Source organism: Nannobrachium achirus (assembly GCF_963921795.1).
Source record: "Nannobrachium achirus genome assembly, chromosome: 3".
Taxonomy (NCBI): domain Eukaryota; kingdom Metazoa; phylum Chordata; class Actinopteri; order Myctophiformes; family Myctophidae; genus Nannobrachium; species Nannobrachium achirus.
Genome location: NC_137812.1, coordinates 72,332,283 through 72,342,228, shown reverse-complemented (window position 1 = coordinate 72,342,228; position 9,946 = coordinate 72,332,283). Strand labels below are relative to the sequence as shown.

Sequence of the window (9,946 nt, the reverse complement as noted above, 5' to 3'; positions counted from 1 at the left end):
GTTTTCTAATTTATGGAAATTCATATTATTTTCTTTTATTTATTCATCATTAAAGCATTAAATTAGCCTACGTAGGCCTGCTAATTAATGGCTTCAGGCTGGGGCTGCGACTCTCTCCGCCACACTTATTTATGAAAATCTTACCCAAGCCCATACAACTGTGTCCCTGGTTCCCTGTGTTTGGGGACCAGTGTGATAAATAATGGCTACAAATTGTAAATACACACAATATGAATGCACATGCCTAATGCAGGGCAAAAACAATTACCCCATGCATGCTCTGGTGGAAGCATAGAAGACAGAGCACACACCGTGACGTCACGGTCCTCTCCACAGAGCCTCGGTAGAGTCGTGTGTTTTTCAGACAGATCTGATCTGAGACACACACAGGAACAACACACGGTCACAGGACTAGTAGTAAAGAGGACACAACGATACAACCAGCGACATGGACTGAACAACCAACCCTGCCTTCTCACCTCCAGCCTGGGGAAACGTACAGAAATATCACATTTATTTCATTATTTCTTCTTCTTTTTTTGAGATTGAACAACAACAACAACAACAACAACAACAACATCGCACGGATCAAACGGATCTTATCTTCTTGGATTTACATTTCATTTTCGGGGGGAATTAAAAGGAAGGGTTGAGGATATTTTCTTTTCCGTTGGGGACCGTTGATTTCCTCGCCGTTTTTGGAGAGTAAAAACGACTCTTCCACACCACCGGACCAACCGCCATGTCCTCCGGAGGAGCGGCCGGGCAGGTGGCCCACCATCATCATCATCATGCCCAGCAGCATGCGTCTCACCCCGGCGGCCCAGGCGGCGGCGGCCCCCATGCAGCCTCCTCGGGCTCCGGCTCTGGGTCCCGCAGACAGTCGTGCTACCTGTGCGACCTGCCCCGCATGCCCTGGGCCATGCTGTGGGACTTCAGCGAGCCGGTGTGCCGCGGCTGCGTCAACTACGAGGGCGCCGACCGCGTGCAGCTGGTGGTGGACACGGCGCGGCAGCTGAAGCGGGCGCACGGCGCCTGCTTCCCGGGGGAAGGGGGAGTCAGGGCTCCCGGTGGTGGCGGGGCTCCGGGCGGAGGGAATAATAAGGCTCAGATGAACCACTCGGGCGGTGGAGGAGATCCGGGTTCCCGGGGGGCTCCTCCGGGGCCGGGCCCGCTGGACCGCTACCCACTCTCCTCCTCCGACGGCCGGCCGGTGCGGCTCGGAGGAGGACCGGAGTCCTACCCCGGCGTTGGCGGCGGGAGGCAGGCGAACGGCCTGCCGCTGCAGCCCAACGGATACCCCGGTAATAATAAGCACCAGGACGTCTCCTCCGAGCCGCCGGAGCTGAACCGCCAGAGCCCCAGCATCAACCACAGCAGCAACCCCCGCGGCAGGACTATAAGCGCCGCGGTGCCGCCCAGCCTGGTGCCGCTGGTGAACGGAGGCGGCCACATGGCGGCCATGGCCGCCGCCCACCACCACCAGCAGCACCACCACGCGCTCAACGGCCGCCCCGGCATGGTGGTGGGGCTGCCGGGCGGCCCCGGCGGCATGGGGATGGGGGACAAGAGGGGACAGCAGGAGGACATCATGAAGGACAAACACAGGGACAGCAGGGACGACGGGTTAATGTCGGACGCGCACCGGGACTGGATGGCCAGCAAGGGCAAGACCGTGCGCGACCTGATGGCGCTGCACGCCTTCGACGGGAGGTTCAAGAAGGAGCAGGCCGGCATGCAGAGGGTCATGATGGGCTACGACACCACGGGCAGCGCCACCGCCTCCAAGACAGGTATGGTCGGACTATGTATGGATGGAGGAGGCTTGTTTTGGTGGTAACGTGACGTCTCGATATTTCGACGTCCCGTTAGTTCGACCAAGGCAGTGTTTCTCAACCTTTTCAGGCCATGACCCCCAAAATAACCATATTTTAACTGGGGACCCCAAAATATAGACCTACCAAACTTTAGGTTTAGGCATAGTAGCGTTCACCGGGTTAACATTCATCAGGTTAGCATTCACCAGCATCGAACTAATGGGACGTCGAACAAATGTGAAGTCGAAATATCGCCATGCTCCCGTTTTGGTTTGATTTGTTTGGTTTTTGAGCGGTGCCAACCCACTCCCACACCTGGCTTTGCGTGTGTGTCCTTCTGTCTGTTCCGTCTGTCCATATGTCCATCCCGTAGAGCTTGGCATTGGTCAAGCTTTTTTTGCGGGACGCTTAATGAAATGAACTGGTAAAAGGCACTGCTCACTTCACATTGGGTGTGATTTTACTGTTATTGTTGTTGTGGAATATTATTGTGTGTGTGAGCGTGGAGCTGCCAGTCTGCCACGCTGTGAAAACAGGAACTGTACCAACGAGCTGTCAGCAGCATTTTAGTTTTTATGTTATCTTATACGCCGACGCACATGTGATCAGAATTTTGCTCTGTAACGCTGCGCGTCTCCGTGGCTTCTATTAGTGCTGCTGGAACGCACCCATTCACCCCCCTCTGCCTTTGATGTTTGTTCTTTCAGAGAGAGAGAGAGAGAGAGAGAGAGAGAGAGAGAGAGAGGAGGAGGATACAAGCTAACACGAGCAAATACAGTCCATATTGAGTGTCTTGAGAAATGTCCTGCGTTTCATTATTCATAGTGCAGCGTGTTGTGTGTGTGTGTGTGTGTGGTTTTTAACCCCAGAGGCGTCATTTGGGTATGGCAGCTGCCATACCTTGACTACAGGGGAACAAAATAAAATGCACTTATTAATGCACTTCTTATTAAAATAAATTCATCGTACCTGTTGCTAAGGAATGGCAACATGACTGGTGTCTGAAGGCGCGTGTGCAAGACACCAGTAGGCCTGTCACAATTCCTACAATTCCTTGAGTGAACATTAATCGTCATGTAAAATGTCACAATCGTGACAGCCCTAGGCACCAGTCATGTGCCAATTGCCATACCTTAGCTTTTGCTGAACTGACGCCACTGTGTGTGTATGTGTGGTTAGTAACCCTCCCCCCTCTCTCTCTCTCTCTCTGTGTGTTTCCTGTCCCTCAGACCGGGGGAAGCACCCTCGCAACCTGAAGAGGAAGCCGTCCCCGGAGCCCGGCGAGGGGGAGGGGGGGGGCAGCGGCCCCAAGATGAACGGTGGCGGGGGGGAGGGGGGGCAGTCGTGGCTGCCCTGCCCCTCCTCCGAGGTGCTGAAGAATATGCCCGGCGGGGCGGGGGGCTTCATCTCCTCGCCCCCCGGGAGGTCCACGGTCTCGCCCCACTCCTCGCGCACCACGCCCCCCGAGGTGGGCCAGGCCCACCAGCACCAGCACCACACCACCAACGGACAGTCCCCCATGGCCGCGCTCATCATGGCCGCCGACAACGCCGGCTCGCCCAAGGACGGCAACCAGGTGAGGGTCACCTTTTTTTAGTTTTGGTTAGAGATGGACCGATTGCACAATTCTTGGCCGATACCGATCCACCGGTTTTATGAAGGTCTGACCTGCCAAAACCGATTTTTCCGATTCCGATATCTTTAGCTAAGAACTAGAAAATAGGGTTGCTCCAATACCCCTTTTCTTTCAGGCCAAGTAGGCCTACAAGACATACTTCAATTTGAGTACCAATAAGCTAGAAGAACACTAATGCCGTACAATATCCAAAATCACAGACAATATCCAGTCTAATATGACCGTCTGGACTAGGCAGGAGGAAAGCAGGTGACACATTGCTTTTTTCCCCATCTTTTTGGAGACGACATTGACACAGGATTATGGAATATATATCCTTACATTGCGAAGGTAATCAGCACCATCTGTATTCTGTAGGCTGCCACTAAGTAGACTGGCTGCTACTCACTAATGTTTACTTTAGTCACAGGACCAGAGCATCATGCTGTGCAGTGCCATACACACAATTGGCATAAAACATGGATTTATGTCAGTGACCGATTTTTGATATTGTCCGATTCCGATTTCCATCCTTAGTTTCGTTTTTTGTTTGGCACTGCATTGATAAGGAGTATCCGTTAGGGATAGGACAATATGAACATTTCATGCCACCATTATTGTGGCGATTTACGATATTATCGCGATAATGAAAATATCCACAACATCCTCTATCCCGGGGCGGAACATTTGCCAAATAATAGCTGATCTACAGTTCACGACGCATCACAAAGCGACGCGTTGTAAGCTTGTTGATCGGCTATTCTTTGGTAAAGAGATTTGGTAGAGACAAAATACAAATACAAAATTTACCAAGTATGTTATTTCCAGGTCAGTTTTACCAATTATAGAGCGGTTAAATGGTACCGGATATACGGCTCGGCAAATACAAGGAGAAATGTTCCCCGTGATAATAACGATTATCCTCCCATCGCTAGTACCAGTGTCGTATTGGTCGTGTCACGGACACGGACATGCTTCGATGCAAAACAAGTCTTAATTCACAACTCACTTTCCTCCTCACTTTCCGTCGTTCAGAGCGTAGAAATGCATTTTCTAGATCAGGTCCACAGAATACAGCCAGGAAGTGATTTGGGACTCCATTGATGTTAACGCGTGGTGGAGATTTGAGAGCAGCGTTACGGGAGATGTTTTTACTGTACACACCTGCGCGACCCCTGCATCAGCTTACAGTTATCAAACAAGGTAAAAGAACGAGCATTCGTATTGCAGTGCAATAATATGGTCAGAATTGGGACGAGCGTTAAGCAGTAAAAGAGTTAACTTGCAGAACGAGCCTGGGTGCATAAATAATAGGGTGGGTGTTTAAGCGACGTACGCGTGAATCATTAAAATAGCGTCCGCCCCCCCAAACACTAAACCATCAATACAACACTGAGTAGTACTATTTAAGTATTACTATTTTTGGTATGACGGGATAACGGTGGGACACTTGTGTAGCATTGACTGTTCAGGGGGGGGGGGGGGGGGGGGGGTGCTGTAGAATAATTGATTTTGGTAAATGTCCATTTTTGACATCCCTAGTCTGGAGAGGGCACTCTTTACAGACCGGTAAAAGGGCAGGGGCTCAAGCCCCCTTAGATGACTATGATTGTGTACACTTGCCTGAATGTATCTATCCATCTATGTTATCTACCAGGTTCACTCCACCACGGCGGGGGGTCGCAGGAACAGCGGCAGCCCGCTGTCTCCCTCCTCCTCCTCCTCCTCCTCCTCCTCCGCTGCCCAGCGACGTGTCGCCCTGCAGCAGCGTGAGGTTCTCAACAGCAGCATGGACGCTCCTCCTCCCTCGTCGCAGGGCAGCGGCGCCGCCAACCAGGACTCCTCGGCGCACCGGGCGGCGCCTCGGTGCCGCTGTGCTGCACGCTGTGCCGCGAGCGTCTGGAGGACACGCACTTCGTGCAGTGCCCGTCGGCGGCCGCGCACAAGTTCTGCTTCCCCTGCTCCCGCGAGAGCATACAAGCAGCAGGGCGCCACGGGCGAGGTGTACTGCCCCAGCGGGGAGAAGTGCCCGCTGGTGGGCTCCTCCGTGCCCTGGCCTTCATGCAGGGGGAGATCCAGACCATCCTGGCAGGGACGTCAAGGTAAAAAAGGAGCGGGACCCTTGAAGAGACGAGGAGGGACTTATACCACCGCCACTGTAGTAAGGGGAAGTTAGCAGAGCCTTTGACCAATCTAGGAACTACATGCTTAGCAATAGCTTTCTTCACAAAATGTGTTCATAATAGGGCATTAACGAAAAAGTCGACAAGTCGACTCAGTCGACTTCATTACACAAGTCGACTCCCACCAGAGAAAGTCGAAAGTTGAAGTAAAAAAAAAAAATCTAATCAAAATCAATCAAAGTTGGGGTCTCATTGACTTTACTATACAGGAAAATAATACGAAAAAAATCTGCTTTAAGTAGCATATGAGGGGTCAAACTATTTTTTTTATGATTCTGAATCCAGTGCAAGCATCTGTTGTTTTGCACGGAAAACATTCCTTGTGTGAAAAGTGATGACTCATCACTAAGCCGTCGTTTTGTGGGTACGTTTTTAGCCCAAGGAATGTTTTTTTTTTTTTTTTTTTTTTTATGCAAAAGGTGATATATGTAGTAGACACCGTTTTATGATTATGAACACATTTTGTGAAGAACGCTATTGGTAATCATTTAGTTCTCAGATTGGTCAAATACTCAGCTTTACTTTCCCAAACTACAGCGTGTGTGGGGTCTTTTTTTCTACTTTTATTTTATTTTTTTGCAAAAAAAAAAGAAAAAGACCCTGACGACTTAAGAAAGTGAAAAAATTCAAATAAACGGAATCGTACTGCAGTTCAAAACCCCCCGATATTAATCTGACTCCAGCGACTTCACGCTTCCATCTTCCCAGAGGAACTTGTACTGTACATAACCGGACACACGAAGTGGCTGTATCATTTCTTGATTTTTTTTTAATTTTCAATACGTTGTGTTTCTATTTTCGTTCTCGTCTTTTTCTTTTCTTTTGAAGATCAATCATAACAGACTTTGCATCATCGTCAGCGCGCCTGTTTCGTTTATGGATGTACGAACGTCGAACGATGTACTTTATGATTAGACGGGTGGCGGTCCCTGTTCGACCCATTTAGGCCTAGAATTATTCATGCTTTAACTATTGAAAAACAGCAGATATACAAGCTCGCAGCGCGGCACCGAGTGCAGCGCTGCGAGCTTGTAGATCTGCTATTTTGAAAAATTGTGATTTTAGTTTTTTCGCAAGTCTTTGAATATATCGTTTAAAAAGCGAACGTTTGTTACTCAAATATTTGCTTCTGGGGGGGGGGGGGGTCCCTGGAACAACATATTTTGAGATGGGGGTCCACGGCCAAATACATATCATTTTGGGGGGAGTTTGAGAACCACTGATTTAGAAGAAGGATTTAGAAGACATTCATAGAACGGGATCAAAAATGTTCAAAGACTTGCGCAAAAGTTCACGATTTAAAAGAAAATAGCAGATCCACAAGCTCACAGCACGGCACTCGGTGCCGTGCTGTGAGCTTGTATATCTGCTATTTTTTCAATAGTTAAAGCGTTAAATAATTCTAGGCCTAAATGAGTTAAAAAAAACACAGAATGTGACTAATCTGAGCACTTAGCGGAAGAAAAGAGAAAAGAAAATTGTAAAAAATGCTTCTAGCTGTTCTTGTATGCACTTGTTTTAAAAAAGAAAGAAAGAGAAAAAAAAAACTTGCCAAATACAATTTCTGACCTTGTAATAACACCTGCAGTTGTCTGTGGTTTTGTGTGTGTGTGTGTGTGTGTGTGTGGTGTGTGTGTGTGTGTGTGTGTGTGTGTGTGTGTGTGTGTGTGTGTGTGTGTGTGTGTGTGTGTGTGCGTGTGTGCGCGTGCGTGCGTGCGTGCGCGTAGGGTATCGGGTGGTTTTCGGTGGTTGTATCTAGGAATGGGGCGATATCTTATATTTTGATTAATTATTATCGTGGAGATTTAATTTATTGTGATATCGTCCTCCGTCATGCACTGGGATCAATTCCACCTTTTATTTGCTGAGCTGCATATCCAGGTACCACTTAAACCCTCTATTGGTAAAAGGTACTTACAATATACATACTTAATAGTCTTTTTTTTCAATCTATATCAAAACGTCTTTGCCAAAACAAAAATAGCCGAACTTCAAGCTCACAACGCATCGCAAAGCGACGCGTTGTGAGCTTGTAGATCGGCTATTTTTTGGGGGCAAATGTTCCCGCCAGGATAATGGATTTTGATTATGGTGATAATATCGTAAATCGCGACTTCTTTTGTCACAATAATCGTGATATGACATGTTCATATGGTCCCCTCCTTGCTAGTGGTATCTGGTTTTATGTGTGTATGGTATCTGGGTGAGCCATGCCGGCTTCAGGGGAGAGAGAGAGCCGTGGCCTGGTTGTGAATCAGTTGGTGACGCAACGCCTTCCAACAAAGCACTAACTGGGTCCTAGGGAGGGATGTGTGGGCGGAGGAGAAGTCAAGGAGAGAGGGAGGGAGGGAGAGAGAGACAATTCAATTCAAAGGAGTTTTATTGACTTGAGGAAACATACGTTTGCATTGCCAAAGCAGTGTCGTAAACAGTTGGAAAAGGGGAACATGCGGTATATGCAGTTGGAGGGGCTACAGCATTGTGGTGACAGAGCTATGTCACATTGTGTCATTTATATACAGGGTATAAAGCTTTTGGAAAAACAGATTCTTGATAACTAGGCCCGTCACAATTATTACATAATTGTGTAATCGCAATTATTTTGTCATAATCGACATAATTGTCTCCATGTTGAAAAGTTTTAAGATATTTTCAAAACAGTGGAAATAGCAGATCTACAAGCTCACAACGCGTCGCAATGCCATTGCGTTGTGAGCTTGCTGATCGGCCATTTCTTTGTATATTTAGTTTATGTGTCATATCTGCCATGTGCAACTTCAAAGCCTATAAAAGACAAACAGAAATGTAATTGTCAACGACAAAAACACAATTAAATCATCAATCGTAATTATTTGAGTGACAATTAATGGTCGTGTAAAATGTCCTAATCGTGACAGCCCTAGCAATAACTACTATAACTGAACTGCCCCCCCCCCCGAACTGATCTTAGGGCTCGCTCACAGCGAGCTTGTAGATCTGCTATTTTGAAAAGTCGTGAAAATGTGTGGAAAATCTGTGAATATATGCATTTTTTAAGCGAACATTTGCAACTCAAATGTTGCTTCTGGGGGGGGGGGACCCAGGAACTAAATATTTTGAGATAGGGGTCCATGGGCCAAATACATTTCATCTTGGGGGTCCTTGACATGAAAACGTTTGAGCATCACTGACATGGAAACATGGGTTTTCTTGCACACATTTTCACGATTTTTTTCAAAAAAATAGCAGATCTACAAGCTGCCGCGCTGTGAGCTTGTATATCTGCTATTTTTTCAATAGTTAACATTCATGGGGGGGCCCGCAGTGAATCCTTGTACCCACAGGGCCCAGAATTTGGTGTGACACTCCTGCTTGCAGCGACGCATATCCAGTAAATGACAGGGCACAGCCGCGGGTGGCCTGAGGTCGCGGTGGCACCGCGTCACCGGCCTCATGATGCCAACCAACCCCCCCCCCACCCCCCCCCCCCCCGCGGTGTGTCCTGCCAGCGCGCTGCGATAAGGATATGTTCACACAGCGCTCCTATAAATAGACCGCCGCCGGCCACGGAAAAACGATATGCGTACTTGAGGCTGCACGCCTTGCCAAGTTCACCCTCTCTGGTTTTAGTTGATGTGTGCTGGCCTCGCACGTTGGCTCTGTGTGTGTGTGTGTGTGTGTGTGTGTGTGTGTGTGTGTGTGTGTGTGTGTGCGTGCGCGCAGCCTTTGGCGCACGGAGCAGCTGTGATGCTATGAGTGCTTTTAGCACGGTTTACTGATGACACTGATGAGGGGTTGGGCTTTACTGTCATGTTGTTATTATTATTATTACTACGGTACTTTCCCCAGGAGCTTAGGGCAGTGGTTCTCAACCTGTGGTTCGGGGACCCCAGAGGGGTCCCAAATATATATATATATATATATTTTTTTTTTATTTTTTTTTTTGGGGGGGGGGGTCCCCAGATGATGAGCTAATGTGTAACATTGTTTTCTCACTCAACAGTAAACAAACCAACATAAAGTTTAAGTGTATAGAGGGTATATGCACATTTCTAAAGTGACAATTTAAGCACTTTTTAATACCTCTGAAATGACAAATTAAACATTGGCCAACTTGTCAAATATTAGAGGCTAAAATTGTAAAAACAGACAATCTTGTTGTGAGCATGTAGATCTGCTATCTTCACAATAGAACCATTATGTTATACAAAATGTAATGCCTCAACTCTTAGTGTTCGTCAGGGTAGGGGGGGTCCCCAGTTAAAATATCATTATTTTGGGGGTCGCAGCCTGAAAAGGTTGAGAACCGCTGACTTATGGCACTGTTTCCCAAACACTGGATCGGGGGACCC

At 48.0% G+C, this 9,946-nt stretch overlaps 1 pseudogene across 1 annotated transcript; it reads left to right on the top strand.

The window, feature by feature from the left end:
- Positions 1-416: 416 nt before the first annotated feature.
- Positions 417-5,558, top strand: LOC308281565 (interferon regulatory factor 2-binding protein 2-A-like; annotated as a pseudogene). The gene is made up of 3 exons: positions 417-1,793; positions 3,047-3,393; positions 5,090-5,558. The product of its transcript is annotated as an interferon regulatory factor 2-binding protein 2-A-like (transcript).
- The last annotated feature ends 4,388 nt before the right edge of the window (positions 5,559-9,946 follow it).